The sequence below is a fragment of the Rhinichthys klamathensis genome, unplaced genomic scaffold, assembly GCF_029890125.1.
Source record: "Rhinichthys klamathensis goyatoka isolate OS25496 unplaced genomic scaffold, OSU_Roscu_1.1 h1tg000011l_1, whole genome shotgun sequence".
Lineage (NCBI taxonomy): Eukaryota > Metazoa > Chordata > Actinopteri > Cypriniformes > Leuciscidae > Rhinichthys > Rhinichthys klamathensis.
The window spans coordinates 13,469,240-13,489,448 of record NW_026606564.1 but is presented as its reverse complement, the minus strand read 5'-3'; positions in this window follow the sequence as shown (position 1 = coordinate 13,489,448).

Below are 20,209 nucleotides of genomic sequence, written 5' to 3'. Positions count from 1 at the left end.
TAAAGTCATTGTGTCAATGCAGAATCTCTGGTTGCCATAGAAACATGATGCGCTTGAGACTGCACATTCGCGTTAGCTGCCTGGAGCAACCTGAAATATGAGCTTTTTAACGCAATTTGTTTTTAACCTTATTTTCTGGCTCACACTTTTCTTATCCTAATTTTACAAGTTGCAAGTTACAAAAAACACACAAGCAGTGGTGACTGACTGACTCCGAGTCCGATCGACTCAGTTATTACACACAATGTTAAACAGACCCGGGACTCAAAGTAATTGATTTGGACCCAACCCGGCTGACCATTTAAAATATAGACCCGAACCCGTACAGGTCTCGGGTCGGATCCCGGGTCCTCGGGTCTCGGGTGCTCCGTGTAGACCTCTACTTTGAAACTCACGCAGCACATCTTTCATCAGTGCAAGGTCTTTAACAAAACCTGTGCTGCTGAGTTTCCTCAATAGTCCACTGCATTTTCGTCGATACAAATCCGTGCGGGAAACATCCACAGAAGCGTTCTGCATTTCTGTGGCAAGTGCTGGAAAGTCCTGCCAAACAGCTCTGACAGTGCTGGCAAAATCTGCCCAATCTTCAGCAGTGAGATGTTGACATGAAAATAAAGATTTTAAAGTGGTTACATCCAGTTGAATACTTGCATGCGTCGTCCACTGCCAACTCTAGCTTGTGCGCAAGACAATAAATGCGCTTCAATGAAGGGAAGTCTTTTCTCAACTTTGCAATCAGTCCACTCTCTCTTCCTGTCATGACTGATGCTCCATCCGTGGCAATGCTGACCAGGTGTGATTTAAAATATTCATTGTCCAAACTGCTGTCAAAAGGGTCTTCTTAAGAGCTTGATGCAATGCCTCTACTGTTGTTCCCTTATCTAGCTCTACAAGATCAAGGAAAATGTTTTCAATACCCTCTCTGCCTGTCACATCTGCACTCAAGTAAATGATTAAATAGCTTTTCCCAAAGTTACTGCTTTCATCAACTGTCAAACTCACAAAGCAAGATATCAATGACTTTTTAATTTTAGTGGAAATGTGTTCAATCATGGCGATACACGTATGATCCGATCCGTGTGAAGGGTCCATTTTTGCCCCACTGACCTCTTGTAGCATTATCAGTCTGCTCATTTCACTGAATGCTAATCTCTCTTTTGCCTCAAAGTAGGCAGTTATGAGACTGTTGGCTAATGGGGAGTATTGTTAACTCCATACTTCTCACTGATGTCTCCAGGTATCTGACTTGCTCTGTGCTTTTGACCAGTTCAGAGCTGTTGGTGGGGGTTTTCTGATCTGAGCTGTTGCTGACCTGCTGTTCGGTGTGTGCTGAGCTTCTGTTGGTACAGACCCATATAAATCTGCATTTGCCCTCTTCTGAGATCTTGTAGCTGCTGACCTGTGCTAAGCTCCTGCCACTGTCCTCTGCTAAACTGAAATGGACTTTGCTTGCCTTATGGAGGGCCTCTTTACCTGCACTCCAGACAATGCAACATTTTGGTTTAAATTTTCTTATATATAAAATGAAATGAACAAATCTTACTAAACTTTTGAATGGATGTGTATATGTCCAAAATACAGTAAAAAAACGTAATATTGTGAAATATTATTAGAATTTAAAATAGCTGTTTTCTATTGTAAACTGTAACTTATTCCTGTGATCAAAGCTGAATTTTCAGCATCATTACTCCAGTCTTTAGTGTCATATGATCCTTCAGAAATCACTCTAATCTGATGATTTCCTGCTCAAGAAACATATTTCTCAAGTCAAGTCAAAATTGATTTCTATAGCACATTTAAAAGCAACAGAGTTGCACCAAAGTGCTTTACAATAAAATGTTGAGCATATAAAAAGAAACCGTTAAAGGAAAGCATGCCGTTTACAAAAGATAAACACATTAAACAGAATACAAACAGAAAAATTCAGCCTGAAACCCTTAATCTAATCTCAATCAAAAGCTGCCAGAGAGAACATTTACGATTTAAGAGCCGATTTAAAACTGGCTAGTGAAGGAGCAGACCTCACATTTAAGGGCAGACTGATCCAAAGTTTAGGTGCTGCACAGGGGAGGCTCGGTTCGCATTCAGTGATGATTGGGAGAGGAATTTAGACTTAGCCTCTTTCACTGACTTTTGGTAACTGGTTAAGCATGCAGTTACATTTCTGATTATTATCAATGTTGAAAACTGTTGTGTGCTTTTTTTTTTTTCAGGATTCTTTGATGAATAGAAAGTTTACAAGAATGACATTTATCTGAAATAGAAAGCTTTTGTGACATTATAAATGTCTTTACTGTCACTTTCGATCAATTGAATGCATCCTTGCTGAATTAAAGTATTGATTTCTTTAATTTTTTCCCCAAAAATAAATACATTCTTACTAACCCCAAACGATTGAATGGTTATATACTGAGTAATGTTACAAAAGCTTTCTAGTTGATTTCAAATGATGACAAAATGTTAATTTTTGGGTGAAACCCTTTAATGAAAGTAAATGTTACAGTAGACACTTGAAAATATCTGAATGGCATTACGTTAGATTTTTTTTTTTTAAAGGTAACACTTTGCAATAATGTATCACTTGTTAAACAGTTCATTTGAACTAACAATGAACAGTATTTATTAATCTTAGTTCCGGTTAATCTCCACATATGCTAATACACTTGTATCAGTCAAATCAAAAGTATATGTTAACATAGTCAATGCACGATTAATAAATGCTGTACTTAAAATATATTACTTCATGTTAGTTTATGTGGTAACACAATAAGGTTTATTAGTTAACATTATAATAGTAACTAACATGAATTAACAATGAGGATTACACTTGTTACAGTATTTATTAATCTTTGTTAATGTTAGTTAATTAAAATCCAGCTATTCATTGTTTGCTCATGTTAGTTCACAGTGTATTAACTAATGTTAACAAAAACAACCTTTGATTTTAATAATGTATTAGTAAATGTTGAAATTAATATTAACTAAGATTAATAAATGCTGTAGAAGTATTGTTCATTTTTAGTTAATGTTAACAAAGGTAGTTAACTAATGTTAACGTATATTGTAAAGTGTTGCCGTTTATGTTAGCTATAGGATATAGTATTAATGGAAAATATAGTTATATTAACTCTTTTTGTTTTGCCCTCATGCCCTGATAAAAGATCCTACCAGTGGAATTCAGGCACATCTGTCACAGTTGATAAGCTAGACCTAAATTGAAAGCAGAGATTGTTGTGAGAACCGAGATGTGTTTTATGATCATTTTCATCTGTATCAGTAACTCATCTTGGATGTAACAGGATACTGGATTTCTGCTGAGCTGGGTTCACCACATTAGAGCTGTGCACAACCATACAGCACACTTCGCTTGTAAAACAATCATTCCCTCTCTCGCTGGAATGGCAGTGCTTTGTGCAATCTGTCAAAAGTGACTTATGAAATCCAAACAAGGCGTATCGTACGGTCGTACGGGGGAGCTCTGGGCTCTCGCTGGGCCTGCTGTTCTTCAGAGGCCTGATCAAATGTAGAAGGAGAACCAAAACCATGCAGTTCCAGCAGAGCCGTTGCTGTCAGAGTCAGGCTGTGTTTGGGCTGTGGGCCCGACTGGTGGACCTGATGGTGTTTGTGTGGCTCCAGGGGTCCGCCGCGCTCACCGTGCCCAGGGTGGAGTTCTGTTGGCGGGTCTGACCCTCAGCAGTGTGGATGTCTTGGAGAGCAGAGTTAATTCATCGGGCAGTCGTGGTAACGTTTGCCTGAAGCTCTCGGTTCTCGAAAGATCACGGGTGCAACTGGAGGCTAAGAGAGTGTGAACATATGAAGAATCTTTACTATGAAGACATTTATTCCTCGTGTCCCAAAGACAAGTTCAGCGGCATCAAGCACTATCATGGGAATCTTTGTAGTAATTACAAGAATACCATGGTACCATGTCCATGATTCCATGGTATTGTCATGGTACATGTCGAAAAAAGTCCAAAAACCCATAATGCCCTATTTTAACGATCTAAGCGCATGGTCTATAGCGCACGGCGCAATTGCACTTAGTTCCGAATCCACTTTTGCTAGTTTAACGACGGAAAAAATGGTCGGCGCTCATGGTCTAATAGGGTTGTCCCTTTTCTCTTAATGAGTAATGGGTGTGTTTTGGGCGTAAATTGCAATAAACTAATCAGAGTCTCATCTCCCATTCCCTTTAAAAGCCAGTTACGCTCGTGCCATGACGGACTCGCTATTTACATGACGGATTTTGCAAGCGGAAAGACTGAACGCTTCTCTAGCGAGGAGACGGATCTGCTCGTGCGCGATGTTAAAGCGCAAGCAGATCATCTACTGGAAAATATACAGATTCCACCATATCTTTATGTTCACAATAATAATCTTTTACATTGTAATCCTTTTATTTTTTATATTTGGCATGTGTGTGTGCTGCTGCTGTGTGTGCAAGAAACAGAGTGTACGCACGTTGTGGACCCGCCTATAGGTGACATTACTAATGCGCCCTTTAAATAACAAAAAAAAAAATACTGCGCTATTGACTTTAGACCAGGTTTCAGTTGGTCAATGGCTCAGTCTATTTCAGTTCCTCAGAATAGCAACGCGCCAACAATGCGCCTGAACACACACCTCGTTCTCAAACCAGCAGCCAATGCGCGCACAAATGGCCTCAAATGCATTTGCTATTTAAAGGTGCAAAACGCAAGTCTGAGTTTTTGCAGAACTACGCCCCCTCTGGCGACAAGCGAAACTGCAACCAGAGTTGTGCACGCTCATGGACCACACGCATCTTTTATTGGATATGTTTTATGTTTCATGTTGTACTATTCTTCCGAACACAATTCCTAGTTTATGAAACTGTTCACTAACAATGGTAGTAAAACCAATTCTGATTGTACATGTATCTAGCTTACGCTAAAGCATTACATATTTTACGCATCGTCATTTGTTGTCATACATAGATTGGCCGTATCAAACATTAGAGACTGGGCTATATCTTACCGTTTTATCAAGGAAAAAGCCAACTGAGGATCCCGTTTGAGACCAAGAACAGACCGGAGATCTCTCCATTTGTTGAATGCCCAGTCTCAAATTCGAGCCCGAATCCCTCTTATATATTTTACTGTACAGGATTATAGAGGCAATCTCAGTGCGCAGAGAAGGGCTCATTCAGCCCATCAGGCAGTTCTTTAATAAGCATGTATAGGATAGAAAAACAGTTATCTTTAACATGAAAAGTTGCGCAATGCACCTTTAAACAACATGGCGCAGGACGTGAAAATGATAACTGCGTCAGGCTGAAACTAGCAAAACACACTTGTGTCGTGCCATTTTACAATAACACTGAACTACCATAGTACATGTCCAAAAAGCCTTGGCATTACCGCACATGGTACCTTATCTAAAAAAATTAAAAAGCCATATTTAAAAAACCAACCAAAACACGTCATTGCCATTGATCCATGTCTAAAAAAAAACATGGTGTTATCATGCATTATTATTACCATGGTACCGTCCAAACACATCACGATAGTACTATGGTCCTTGTTGATAGTTTTCCCCTTCCCCATCTCTGTCTGTCCAGCGCTGTGTGTCGTGATGGATGTGAGGGTTGGAGGAGATCTCATGGCTGTGTTCTGTCTGACTCCCCCAAGAATCACAGCCAGCTCCGCCAACACAAACACGAGCCGCGGCACCCAGAGCGCCAATGCTCCGCCGCTATTGTGCTGTGAACGGTTCCCACGGAGTGACTCAGACGAGCGCGGACAGCCGTGCTGCTATAAATGACGAGACTCTGGTGCAAACCAGGGTCAGCAACTGTGCGACTGTCTCGAGTGTTGAAGATTGGGTGGTCAGAGGCCGCGTTCACTGCAGAATAGACTGATTCAGTTAATATGGCGTTCATACAGGCCTGCAGTGCACATGGGAACAGCAAGGAACATTGGATAAACATATCATCTTTCATATGTTTATTACTGTTATAGTGAGTTCAGATCAGCAGAATATATAATATCTGTCATTGAATATCCAAATCACTCTTTTGCATCTGAACATTTTAAGCAGAGTCATGTTTTCTAAGCTAATATCTGGGGACAATTTGAGAGAATTGTGTAGAATGGACTTAAAGCCCCCCTAAAAATCCAGCTTTCAATGTTGTTTATATGTTTTTAATGTGCTTTAAGACAAAGCATGTGTAAATTCACAAGTCGACAGCATTGCTGAGTATTTTCTGCTTAAAACTGCAGTGAACCAAAGACAGTCTCAAAAACACGGTTTGAAATCGCTGGTGTTTCTGACGTCACAAACGACCTTGTAACCAATCAGATCAACGTGTGATCGTCAGCGAGTGGGTGAGTGAGTGAGTGAGTGGAGGCGGGGCTCATTTGCATATTCATAGAACCGCGTATACTAAATGAGGCAAGGGTGTTGAGTTACATTCAAGATAATTTAAGGCATGAAGTCATTTTTTTTATTCGAGGAAAAAACATTTAAATATGTACTTTTGGTGATCAAAGATGAGTTTTAAGGGATAAAATTATTGACTGCAGGGGGAACAGGCTCATTGTTCAAAAACAAGCTAAAATGGCATGGTTACGATTGTGTTTTATGTCACATTTGCTTTTGTTAACACTATCGGGTAGTTTTAGGGTTTTGTGTAGGTGTACGTAATTTTAAAATGGAGCATTAAAGCTTTTAGCGCCACTCACCGGACATTTCACTTCGAAACTGTTGTGAAACGTGCCGACGCAACGTTTTTTTGCGTTTTGCTAAAATGTTGCCTCAGGTACGTTTTTCTAATGAGCCTGGGCTGACTTTAACACTGAGGACATTGCACACACTGGAAAAGTGGTAATCTAAAAATGGTAACATAAAATAATTGGTTTTATTCAAGTCAAAAATATGATTTAACATCAAATAGGTCTTTACGGTACTTTTTTTTTTTACAGTGTACCATTAGGGGTACCATCCCATGTCCCACAGGCACCAAATGGATTATCTTCCTTTTTCTCTAATGCAAATTCAAGATCAATAATATTTGGGGATGTAAAGTCAAGGCATTACATTGTAAAGTACTTATTTTCAGTGATGCCATTTGTATTTGTATTTATATTATTTGCCATGCAGAATATCCAAGTTCACAACATACTCCATAATCTTATTTAATCATTACTGTGTGTGTATGAGCATTTTAACATATTTCAGAGCTTAATTCTAATAAACTTTTCTTGGGTAAAAACAAAAGAACTAAGATCAGACTAAAATACTGAAAATAAGTCAGTTATAAAACAGATGAGCCAAGTTGTTTACAATATAGAAAGTGCATTTTATAATTATATATAGAACGTGTTACTTTGCTAATATTAGCTCAGTTCCACTAAATAATATTAAGGGATACACTTTTGGTCTTTAGCCTATTAGTAAATAATGAAATGAACAATAATTAAGATTTAAAAAGTATTTTTCATGTTAACTAATGGTAACAAATGGAACCTTATTGTAAAGTTATTAAATATTTTGCTGCTGTTGGCGTAATGAGGTTGTCATTGAAACAATTCATTTCTGAGTCCGAAGACGTGAACATCTAGGAGCAGAAACTCGACAGTTGCGATGTGAAAGATGTGAAGGGTTGTGTTCGCCAATTCCTACTTCTATCTCATTAGCTAGAGCTCAGAAAATCTCTTCCTGTAATGTGGTGTTTTCTTTCTTTTTTCTTTGCCATGGCTACTTCCAACCTTTATTTAGACAGGGAAAACAGGAAGAGTGAAATTTTATGGCCTATTCTTTCAAAAAGACTCACTGTCTGAAAGAGACATTTATGTGTCGCTCAAGCCTGCAGATTTACTGTACCAGCGTCGCACAGGATTTATTTCTCTTTATTTCTCATTTTCTTAGCTTCAGGGTTTTCCCATGCGTGTTTAGGCTTGTTGTTTAATGCTTCACCTAACAGGATTTTGGCATCAGATTTGAAATAATCTCCCTTATGTACTGTTTGTCTGCAATCATCGTGACTGAAGAACATTACTCGTGGGTGCTGTGATGTCTTAGAACACTGTACTGAAGTTGACTTGTGTGATTCTGCACTTTGTCATCTTGATTTACTGACCTCAAGTCTAGTCGTCAATTTCCATTCTTACGCTATACTGAGAAAAACTATGAATGTCAATACATTAGACAACAAAATAAAATGTATTTTAAAGGCGACACAAGCACACCATAAGGAAAATATTTCACACACACACACACACACACACACACACACACAAAAGAAACAAAAAAAGAAGTGCATTCCACTATGCAAATATTTTCATAACGACTTGGTCGTCTGGAATGAAGAGAGTGAAAGTGGATGGATGTTGGGATGGAGGGAGGGGTGGATGGATGTTGGGATGGAGGGAGGGGTGGATGGATAGATGGATAAATGGATGAAGGAGGGGGGGTGGATGGATGGAGGGAGGGGTGGATAGGAGAAATGGATGGATGGTGGTTGGGATGGAGGGAGGGATGGATGGATGGATGGATAGATTTACATTTACATTACATTTATTCATTTAGCAGACGCTTTTATCCAAAGCGACTTACAAATGAGAACAATAGAAGCAGTTAAACTAACAGTAGGACAACAATACGTAAGTGCTATAACCCCTCTCAGTTTAATTTTAGTGCAGTTTTTTTTTTTTTTTTTTTTAAAGAAGAAAGTGTTAGTGTTAATTCTACTGAATCAAGTGCTGCCGAAAAAGATATGTCTTCAGCAGTTTCTTGAAAGTGGCTACTGACTCAGAAGCTCTGGTTGAGTTAGGCAGATCATTCCACCAACAGGGAACAGCCATGGTAAAGGTCCGAGAAAGAGATTTTGTGCCTCTTTGAGATGGTACCACAAGACGACATTCGCTAGCAGAGCGCAGGTTTCTCGATGGCACATAAGTCTGAAGTAATGAGTTTAGGTAAGAGGGAGCAGTGCCAGTGGTTGTTCTGTAGGCAAACGTCAGTGCCTTGAATTTAATGCGAGCGGCAACTGGCAACCAGTGCAATTGTGTGAGGAGAGGAGTGACGTGTGCTCTCTTCGGCTCATTGAAGACTACTCTGGCTGCAGCATTCTGGATCAATTGTAGAGGTTTGACAGAGCATAGATAGATGGATGGAGGGAGGGATGGATGGATAGATGGATGGAGGGATGGTTGGTGGGATGGATGGAAAGTGGTCAGTTCGTGTGTAAATGTGTTTTTCACCAACGTTTTCCACTTTTTCCAAATTTCTTTTATAAGATTTCTGTTTCTAATAAATGCTGTTCTTTTGGAACATTCCATTCATCAAAGCAGCCTGAAAAAATAAATATGTCCAACAAAAATATGAAGCAGCACATAATTGATAATAATAAGAGCCATTATTAGTAAATGAAGCTCTAAAAATAATTGAAAATAATTGTGCAACAATTCAGCGTATTGGAATGATTTCTGATGGATCGTGTGACACTGAAGACTGAAAATCCTGCTTCGAACACAGGAATAAATAAATGATATTACAATAAATAACAGTTCATTTAAATTGAAATAATATTTCACAATATTACTGTTATTTTTGAGCAAACGTAGCCTTGGTGAGCAGAAGAAAACATCAAAAATAGTATAATTATTCCAAAGAGTTGATTGGTAGTGTACAGATCAATGCTGTGTATATATTAGGTGTTCGTGGTGTACCTGACATGTTCAGGAATCTCTATCATTTATTCGTTGATGAGTCTGTGTGTGGGCTGACAGTCGTCTCATGGGAGAGCAGGAAGAGAGAGCAACAATAGCCCACACACACATCCTGTGAGTAACAGAACATACCCAAGACCCGACGCAAACAATTTACTGTCACATTCCCACATCCCAGTCTCTCCTTCAGGGTTCCAGGTTTTGTTCCAGTGGCCTGGCGAAATGTTTCGCAACTTTGGATGCGGCTCACTTGTGTGTGTGTGTGTGTGTGTGTGTGTGTGTGTGGTTATTTTTAGCTGCTGTCACCGATCAGACAGAGTAACAGATGGTCTGGGTGGAAGGAGTGTCAGGAATGAGTCTGCGTGGGAACTTTGCTCTCTGGATTGAAGGATCCAAATAAGGGCCTGCAACAGTTACATTTTGGGGGGTGTGTGTGGGTGGGTGGGGGGGGGGGGGGGGGGCGGGGTTATTTGAACTTAATTAAATTAACGAAAACGTTTCCAATGTTAAGAATGGAATGATGAAGTAAAAAGAGACACAGAAAAGCACATGTAAGCTCCACTCTTCAGCACAATGCAAAAATCCAGCATAACTGAACATGAAACACTACCAGGCCTTTCTCTTTACTCAAAGACACATAGCACTTTTATATCGTAACATTTACTTCCAAGCATACAACTGTGATGTTCATGTAAGGATTCAATCAAATGTATTACTTTATAAAGTGTATAAAATATAATACATTTTTGTTTATTAAATAAATTGTTTCTGTTGTCACTTTCATCATAAACTATGTAGGGTTCGTTTCTATGTACAAAATATACAAATGTCAATGATAACACATACATGCAGCAGATTTTATTATCACAAGGTTCAAAATATCCACCTAAAACTATCAAATAGGTGCTTATTTCTTGTAAATGGCTTATTCTAAAAACAACAATTAGGATTAACTTCTTATAATATTCGTTCCACATTTTGTGTCCAGTTTTGCCTGCAATATTTAACACACGTCATACAAAGCTTTATGTGATTCCCTGTACTCTGGTTTTGGCAGCATTTTGCTACAGGATGGAGGGAGGAGTGGATGGTGGGATGGAGGGAAGGATGGATGGATAGATGGATGGATGGGGGAGGGGTGGATGGATAGATGGATAAATGTATGGGGGGAGGGTTGGATGGGTGCTGGATGGATGTTGGGATGGAGGGAGGTGTGGATGGATGGTGGGATGGATGGATAAATGAATGAAGGAAGGGGTGGATGGATAAATGGATGAAGGAAGGGGGGTGGATGGATGGAGGGAGGGGTGGATGGGAGAAATGGATGGATGGTGGTTGGGATGGAGGGAGGGATGGACGGATAGATGGATGGTTGGTGGGATGGATGGATAAATGGATGGTGGATGGGATGGATGGATGGATAGAGGCATGGTGGGATGGAAGGATAAACAGAGGGATGTATGGAGGGAGGGTTGGATGGGATGGTGGGTGGGATGGAGGGAGGGATGGATTAATAAATGGATGGATGGTGGGATGGAGGGAGAGATGGATAAATGGATGAAGGGAGGGATGGATGGAGGAAGAGATGGATAAATAGATGAAGGGAGGGTGGGATGGATGGAGGGGTGGATGGATTGTGGATGGGAGGGACGGATGGATGAATGGATGGAGGGATGGATGAATGGATGGAGGGATAGATGGAGGGAGGGATGGACAGACGAATGGATGGATGGATGGAGGGAGTAAGGGAGGGATGGAGGGAGTGAGGGAGGAATGGATGAATGAATGGAGGGATGGATGAATGAATGGAGGAAGGGAAGGAGGAAGGGATGGATGGACAGACAAATGGAGGGATGGATGGATGAATGAATGGAGGGATGTATGAATGCTGTGATGGGTGGATGGATGGAGGGATGGATGGATGAATGAATGGAGGGATGGATGGAGGGATGGAGTGAAGAAGGGATGGATGGATGGATGAATGGAGGAATGGAGTGAAGAAGGGATGGATGGATGAATGGAGGGATGGATGGATGAATGAAGGGATGGATGGATGAATGAATGGAGGGATGGAGTGAGGAAGGGATGGATGGATTAATGGAGGTATGGATTTATGAATGAATGAAGGGATGGATGAATGAATGAATGAAGGGAGGGATGGAGTGAGGAAGGGATGGATGGATGGATGAATGGAGGGATAGATGGACAGACGAATGGATGGATGGATGGAGAGTGTGAGGGAGGAATGGATGAATGAATGGAGGGATGGATGAATGAATGGAGGAAGGGAAGGAGGAAGGGATGGATGGACAGACAAATGGAGGGATGGATGGATGAATGAATGGAGGGATGTATGAATGCTGTGATGGGTGGATGGATGGAGGGATGGATGGATGAATGAATGGAGGGATGGATGGAGGGATGGAGTGAAGAAGGGATGGATGGATGGATGAATGGAGGAATGGAGTGAAGAAGGGATGGATGGATGAATGGAGGGATGGATGGATGAATGAAGGGATGGATGGATGAATGAATGGAGGGATGGAGTGAGGAAGGGATGGAGGGATGGATGAATGGAGGGAGGATGAAGGGATGGATGGACAGACAAATGGAGGGATGGATGGAGTGAGGAAGGGATGGATGGATGGATGAATGAATGGAGGGATGGATGAATGCTGTGATGGGTGGATGGATGAATGAATGGAGGGATGGAGTGAGGAAGGGATGGATTAATGGAGGGATGGATGGATGAATGAATGAAGGGATGGATGAATGAATGAATTAATGAAGGGAGGGATGGAGTGAGGAAGGGATGGATGGATGGAGGGATAGATGGAGAGAGGGATGGACAGACGAATGGATGGATGGATGGAGAGTGTGAGGGAGGAATGGATGAATGAATGGAGGGATGGATGAATGAATGGAGGAAGAGAAGGATGAAGGGATGGATGGACAGACAAATGAAGGGATGGATGGAGTGAGGAAGGGATGGATGGATGAATGAATGAATGAAGGGATGGATGAATGCTGTGATGGGTGGATGGATGGATGGATGGATGGATGAATGGAGGGATGGAGTGAGGAAGGGATGGATGGATGGATGAATGAATGGAGGGATGGATGAATGCTGTGATGGGTGGATGGATGAATGAATGGAGGGATGGAGTGAGGAAGGGATGGATGGATTAATGGAGGTATGGATTTATGAATGAATGAAGGGATGGATGAATGAATGAATGAAGGGAGGGATGGAGTGAGGAAGGGATGGATGGATGGATGGATGAATGGAGGGATAGATGGACAGACGAATGGATGGATGGATGGAGAGTGTGAGGGAGGAATGGATGAATGAATGGAGGGATGGATGAATGAATGTAGGAAGAGAAGGATGAAGGGATGGATGGACAGACAAATGAAGGGATGGATGGAGTGAGGAAGGGATGGATGGATGAATGAATGAAGGGATGGGTGGATGGATGGATGGATGGATGGATGGATGGATGAATGAATGGAGGGATGGAGTGAGGAAGGGATGGATGGATGGATGAATGAATGGAGGGATGGAAGGGTGGGTGGATGGGTGGATGAATAGATGGATGGATGGATGAATGAATGGAGGGATGGATGAATGAATGAATGGAGGGATGGAGTGAGGAAGGGATGGATGGATGGATGAATGAATGGAGGGATGGAAGGGTGGGTGAATGGATGGATGAATAGATGGATGGAGGGATGGATGGATGAATGAATGAAGGGAGGGATGGAGTGAGGAAGGGATTGATGGATGGATGAATGAATGGAGGGATAGATGGAGAGAGTGATGGACAGACGAATGGATGGATGGATGGAGGGTGTGAGGGAGGAATGGATGAATGGAGGGATGGATGAATGAATGGAGGAAGGGAAGGATGAAGGGATGGATGGACAGACAAATGAAGGGATGGATGGAGTGAGGAAGGGATGGATGAATGAATGGAGGGATGGATGAATGCTGTGATGGGTGGATGGATGGAGGGATGGATGGATGAATGAATGGAGGGATGGATGAATGCTGTGATGGGTGGATGGATGGAGGGATGGATGGATGAATGAATGGAGGGATGGATGAATGCTGTGATGGGTGGATGGATGGAGGGATGGATGAATGAATGGAGGGATGGATGAATGCTGTGATGGGTGGATGGATGGAGGGATGGATGGATGAATGGATGGATGGATGAATGGAGGGATGGAAGGGTGGGTGGATGGATGGATGAATAGATGGATGGATGGATGAATGAATGGAGGGATGGATGAATGAAGGGATGGATGGATGAATGAATGAATGGAGAAATGACTGAATCAATGAATGAAAATAAGAGATTAAATAACATGCTAGTAATCGACTTTGACATTTCTCATATTGTTCTTCATTTGATTAGTTTGAAAATGCTGTTTTTATTGTTACATGTCATTTATGTTATGTTATTAAAGTGCCCGAACCCTTTACTCTTCCACATATGAATATGATCTATGACATTTGTACCAAGTTTTCCAAACAGCGCTGTTTTTTGAGGTTTCCTTCAGTTACAAACAATATATAAAATATAAACAGTGTTACAGAGACAAATAAAAGAGAAACCCCCTCGACACTCTTCTCTGTGATCTTACTGGACTGGATATTAGCATGAACATGGCTTAAAGAACTGGTTTTGATTTAGAGTATATATCAGAACTAAAGCAGGGATATGGTCAGTTTGAAGCTGAGATGTGTGTTCGCTCTGCATTATAAAACTGAAGCGAGTTGTCCCAGCAGAGGGAGACACTGAGACTCCCAGTGAGACCCGTTCCCTGTTCACATTCAGCTCACTGGTTTGACTGGTGCAGGACCCACAGCCTGTCATCTGTAGTCAATCTTATAAATACAACCTTTCATTTGAAAAATCTATTAGTACATGTTCATATTAACATTAAAAGCTAAATGCTGTATTAGTATAGTTTATTCTTAAATCTAGTTAATAATAGTAAAATAGTAATATATATATATATATATATATATATATATATATATGACCTAATTTGTCTATAACAGTTGACAGATTTTTCTGTTCAGATTTTCAGAATTAATATTTTAAATCTTCAGCATTTCATCATCAGCAAATCAGCATTTTAATGAAATGTAGCCTATTAAAAAAAATTATATATATATATGGGTGGTCAACTCTGTTACCATCAATGTCAACTCTGTTTAAGGTTTTGATTTCAAAATTATGATAATATTTGTTTAATTGTTAAGTATTTTATTGTTATGGATCAGAAGCTGATTAGCATTATTCCTCCAACATGACATTTTAAAGTATTTCGTTGACTTTTAAAGCTATATTTAGAGGAAATTCACACAATATTGGCAACTTTCCAGTTAAATGTGACAGAACGTCTTTATCTTATTATGCTTATGCTCTCAGGGAAAGTGTGTTACATTTGTTAACTGTATATATTTGACCCAATTTGTCTATAACAGAGTTGACAGATTTTTACTGTTAGTACATTATTAATATTTTAAATCGTACAAGTTTAAGCATATTAAGAAATTTAGCTTATTAAAAAAAAATTGTTCAGACATAAATTTATACTGCACTTCGATTCAAGTTAATACATTTACTTATTTATTTTACTATCATTAGGGGGTTTTGAATTATTATTATTATTATTTGCTTTTTGGTTTATGGTTGCTGTTCTTGTGTATATTGTACTTTTGCTATTATTTTATTTTCTCCTTTCCTTTATTTTGAATTTATGCGGAGTGCTGTTTGAACATCATTTGCATCATATGACAGATCCATAATTGTATATCGTATATATTTATATAAATTGTATATATTAGTTGTGTATTTTTCTGTCTCTGTTTGCTAATTGTGTGATGCATTTCGTTTATGTGGAGAAAATCATAATAATGTGAGTAAATAGCAAAGGCAAACAGCAGACTGTGATAGCATGATTCATGTGAACCTCATACAGCCGCGAGTCTTTGGTGGTCCACACACACACACACACACTCATCCCTCCTGGAGCTCAGGATCAGGAATCTGGGGTGTAAACACGCTGGGATAGACCCTGACCCTGGATCAGAGGAAAGCTCGCTAAACATCAGGGTTTTATGCACTGAGGTTTATGGGTGGTCAACGCTCAAATGTTTTTTCTGTTTTCTTTTCTTATATTCCCCGGCTGCATTAAATGACACGACGTGTTATGGCAGCATATTTTCTGCTGGGTCTCCACAGCGCTGAGCTCCACTGCTGAGTTTGCTTGATATCCGACCAAACACACATCTGGGCAACTTTACCCTGAAACACACATGCTGAAAAACATCTAATGTGCGACTTACTGCTCAAGAAACACTTCTCATTATTATCAGTGTGGCTTTATATTTAATAATATAGTTGTGGAAACCATGATACAGTATTTTTTTAATGAAAGTTGAAGTTATTTTATATATAATTTAGTTTATATATATATATATATATATATATGTGAGTGTGTGTACATATACGTATATATATATATTATATATATATATATATATATATATATAAGAATGCAGTATATTTTGGCTCTCACATTTAAAATTACTCTTGACTTTTGTTCTGTTTGCTCACATTGTGGATTTAAGAAGGCTCTGAGACAGAACCCTTTATTTATATTTCATACTGTTCATATTTTACACTGGGACATTTATGTTTTAGCCTCTTCACAGGACGTCCTGTGGCAGGTAAAGATGTAATGCTATATAAAAGTAATACAAACGTTGACTCGCCTGGATTCTCTGATGCGGCTTTGGTTCAGTTTAATACATTTTAAACTTTGCCATTGTCTTGACATTCTGTACATTGCATTTTTCATCAACTATACATGAGAATCAAAGTCAATGTATCCCACGAATGTGATTCCTGCATAAACACATTTATGCCACATCTGTGTCTCATTATAAAGTAAACGATTCCCATTACATGCCGTCTGACCCCAACACATTTCCACAATTCAATGATTATCATATTTATATCTGTGAAGTGGCTTCGTTTTCAACAACCTGACAATTAGGAAACAATCTACTCTGGGAAATTTCAGGAATGCATCTTTATATCTAAAAAATATATATTTTTAGGATGCTCAAAGGAAAGTGGAGAAATAAAGTTTTTCTTTACTCTTGCTGTGTGTGTGTGTGTGTGTGTGTGTGTGTGTGTTTTTTTTTTACTATTTCATTTTCTAATATGACATGAACAAAGGTCCAAAAATGAAACAATAGCACGGTATAACAAATGTATAAAAATAAGGAAATTAGTTACAGATAAATATCCCTGATATACATAAAATAAAGGTGTTCCAGACTGATCACAGCGCTGACATCAGAAGAGTGTCGGAAACTAAAAAGAAATACATATATATATATATATGAAGAAAAAAAAATACTACAAGATACCAATAGTTAGGTAAATAAATGAAGAGTTTATTTGCAGTATAAAACCGACTATAAAGTTTTCACATTCCCAAGTGATGTAATACAGGCTATTTTTGATGCGTTTAATATATAATATCAAAGTAAATTTAAACAAAGAGGTCAAATCAGCCTTAGGTTACACTTTATTTCAATGGTCCACTTTAGACATTCTGACTATAAGTAACTTTGCAACTAGCTGTCATTAGAGTATTAGTACCGTTAGGTTCGGGTTAGAATAAGTTGACATAGTTGCAAAGTTACTTACAGTCAGAGGAATATCTAAATTGGAGCATTTAAATAAAGAGTTAGCCTGGCTTTAGTATAGGACACTGAACAGTCGTCATGCGGCGTCTCCTCTCAGACATCATCAGATCATATTTCAGACACGAGCTCTGTATGACACTGTGAGAATGACTGTTGTCTGTCAGGACGAATCACACTGATCATCATTGTGGTGACTCTGTCAGTCAACAACCGAAAAAGAAAGACAGAAAGGAAAAAGATCTCCTGCTGTCGACCAGATAAAACACACAGAACGTGGATAATTCATCAGAGTCACCGTACTGTGAAATATTAGAGTTACAGGCGGTGACAGGGAGAAATGCGATCGCGGGGAAATATTTGAATGTATTTATTTTTCCACTTGCTTTTCTGCCATAGATATGAAGACCACTGAAGTGCTAATTGTTTTTGATGTTTAAACCAAAGTGTGTCAATCGAATGATTTATTATTCAAGTTCTTATAAAACAAATCTCAAAATCGTAATAAGTCATCCATCATCTGTCAAAAATGTCTAAAACAGAAATGGCACACTACATCTGATCACATTAAGAATAACGCATACACTTTACAATAATAAAATCTCATTAGCTAACATTATTGATCAATACATTTATAATACATTAATCTTTGTTAACGTAAATTGTTCATTTTAAGCTTTTAAGAGTCAGTTCATGTCAGCTCAGGTCCATTGAATGATATTAACAGATACAACTTTTCATTTAAATAATAAACTTTGTAAATGCTGTAATTAGTTAAGAAATGCTTTAGAAGTAGTTTCCATTTTAGTTCATGTTCACTAATGAAACATTATCAGAATCACACCTTTTGTTAAGGAAATTCAAATGTCTCCATAAGCAGCCATCACTGCTCAAAAAGCAACACCAACGATATTAAAATCTAAAGAACAGTTGGATAATTCACAGGACAAATGAAGGAAAATATGAAGAAAAAAGAACTTCACTGTTGCATCATAATCTGCTGCAAATGTTTAAGAATTGAAATACGTCACTTTTCTGATCAATCTCCTGAAATAATGATGACGCAGGCATGCGACCGATTAATAGGAACTTCCTGAAGCTCTTTTGAAAGAGTTTTTAAACATTCAAGCAATATACGAGGCCATAAAAACTTGAAATGAATTCCCACGTACTGCTGTATGTTAATGAAAAAATACTCTAATAAAATATTCAATATCTGATAAATTGTGTGATCAAATAATTGAATCTTGAAATTTTGATAATCTTGAAAAAACAAAATGCTAAACGAAAAGTAACGGTAGTGACCTATCGTAACCCTGTGGGGTAACATGTGTCAGTGCTACTGGAGGGCATTTTTTACATTCACTGTACATTTCTGCTCACTTCAAAACTGGCGTCTCTGGCCGACCTCAAATCCAGTGACTGCAGAATCTGAAGCCTTGCTTTACAGCGGGACAGCCGTGAGTTTGCTCAAATACAGCAACCACAGCAAAGTGTGTGTCTCTCTCGCAGAAACACAAATATGCTTTCCATATTGGGATATTGTATAGTATACCTATCAATGATGTCCTTCAGGAGCCAATAGTCATGAGAGAAGAGCTCTGCAACGGGAAGAGAGCAGGTTTGTGTTAAACGCTGTTCAGTGTGCTGACCGGACATCTGTATCATGTGTTTTATAGAGGATTTTATTTATTATTATTTTATACAATACAGATTATTTCAAAGCAGCTTCACATTAATGAATAGGAAAATATCAGTGCACTATTCTTAAAACAAATTAAATGTCATCTGTAAAGCAGCTCTACAAAAGGCAACAGTCAGTGTTCAGATCAAAAATATTATTATATTCAAGTCTTTTAAATCATAATATAAAATCATTATATATATCGGTGTGTGTGTGTGTGTGTGTGTGTGTGTGTGTGTGTGTGTAAGAGAGAGAAAGAGAGAGAGAGAGACACAATCAAAATCTGTCAATGGAGTCAGAAAATACACTTAATTCAAAAATAAAATCAGATTATTTTGCAAAAATGTTGCTGATTGTTGTCAGAAAACAAGACTTAATATCTTAAAGATCTTGTATCTTGATTTAAGGATGTTTAAATATTTGTACTGGAAAACAGTTTAGGGTTTAGGTTTCGATTTCATGTTGATTGAATCCTAGCTAAAAAAAAAAAAAAGTCTATCCATTATGTTTTATACAGTACAAAACTGCGATTGTAATTCCTTGTGTCCAGACACTTTCTGACCTGGTGTGGTGAATTTGGTTCATAACTAGTTTGAGAATTCATTAATGAGCCCTATATGTGTGGCCAAGTCTACACACACACACACACACACACTAAACTGCCTCTACTCTCTTTCACTGGACCCTTGAGTAAGATTCAATCCTGTATCCCCTCAGAGAGTCTGAGCGCAGGGTCATTGCTTATTATGTGTGTATGTGTGTGTGTGTGTGTGTGTGTGTGTGTGTGTGTGTGTGTGTGTGTGTGTGTGTGTGTGTGTGTGTGTGTGTGTGTGTGTGTGTGTGTGTGTGTGTGTGAGTGATCCTGAAAGCAAAGCCAGCCAATAAATTATATTTCACCATTTGTGGAAGTTTTCCAGAATATTCCCTGAAGCATGAATTATATGAATTATGGTTTGGATGTGCTCCTTGGTCTCATTGTAAATTTACATTTCACGCATATCTCTTGTGCATTTCGATGCGTCCGGTGCTCATTTGTTAATGGCTGTTATTTGACCGCCAGCGGAGAAATATCTGCAGTGGACAGAAAATGGACAGAAGTCT